The sequence below is a fragment of the Myotis davidii genome, unplaced genomic scaffold (assembly GCF_000327345.1).
Source record: "Myotis davidii unplaced genomic scaffold, ASM32734v1 scaffold954, whole genome shotgun sequence".
Lineage (NCBI taxonomy): Eukaryota > Metazoa > Chordata > Mammalia > Chiroptera > Vespertilionidae > Myotis > Myotis davidii.
In genome coordinates, this window is record NW_006285487.1 from 99,627 (window position 1) to 100,758 (window position 1,132).

Here is a 1,132-nt window from a genome sequence, read left to right on the forward strand (position 1 = left end):
AAACCGGCCAGGGCCTCCCTTCCCTTGAATAGATGATGAGGGAGTTAAGGCTCAGAGAGGTTCTGAGCTTCCGGGTCACACAGCTCACAAGTGGATCAACATGTGGTCTTTCTGGGTTATCATCACGGCTCTTGTCATCATCACTTGCCCTCCTGGAGGCCAGAGCTTGGAAAGAGCTGGGTCTGGGGCAAAGGGCTGAGTGACGTGGCAGAAGAGGACGTGGGGGTTTAAGGAAAGAGAAAGGCCAGGCTGTGACCCGTGGCTTCGGTGCCCACGAAGCTAAGCAGGACCTGACCGTGGCCCCTCCTCTCGGCTCTCTCCCTGCAGGCTCCACAGATAGTCCCGGCGCCCAGGAGAAGCCGGTGCCAGCCAAGCTGGGCACGCAAGGGCAAAGGGGAGCAGCACCCCGCCTGCTGGCATGGCCCAGGGAGCCGCCACCCTCTCGCTCCCTTTCGCTGCCTGGACATGGAGAAGGAGGAGGAGTAGACAAAGTGGGCGGACAGGCCAGGTTCCGGCTGCAGGAAGCCAGCCACCGGGCGTCCCAGTGGCCTCACTCAGGCTGAGCCTGGAAGGGGACCCCAGCCCTCCTGGGGTGACAACTTGACTGCTGGCCCCCAGCTGCTGAGTTCTCGGCCTGCACGACCCATGCTCCCTGCCCCCACCCCACCCCACCCCACCCAGACCTCTCTGTGCCATATGCCCATGGCGGCCTCTGTGAATAAAAGTTCTAAGCGTTCTTTGTAACACGGGTGCGAACACTGCAACAGTTTGAGGGAGAACAGGATGCAGAGAACTGGCTTCCAGTCCCAGTCCTGTGACCGCCCACCCCAAGCTGCCATCCACGCTGCAAGGGAAATTACCCCAGGTTTCCGGGGAAGAATTTGGGATGCTGGAGCCAGCCCCTGCCTGGAGCCCTCTGGCAAGGCTCAGCTAGGGGACTTGGGTATTTCCCCAAGGGCCCCTTCTTACTTCACATTAGCCATCCCAGAAACACACCCATGTGAAACGGCCATGCCTCCTGTGCCCCGGTGGCTTCCCAGAGTGGGTCACCTGAGTAGGGTTTTGGAGGCTGAATAGGAGTTTACCGGAAGGCTGGCAAAGCGACAGCATGGGCAGAGACTCAGGGATGGGA

General features: G+C 60.6%; 1 protein-coding gene across 1 annotated transcript in view; it reads left to right on the plus strand.

Annotated features, from left to right (window-relative positions):
- Positions 1–744, plus strand: part of RHCG (Rh family C glycoprotein) — a 17,673-nt gene extending 16,929 nt beyond the window's left edge. Inside the window, exon 10 of the mRNA XM_006756282.2 lies at positions 328–744. The gene's annotated coding sequence lies outside the window, so the exon portion shown is untranslated. The remainder of the gene's footprint in view (positions 1–327) is intronic.
- The last annotated feature ends 388 nt before the right edge of the window (positions 745–1,132 follow it).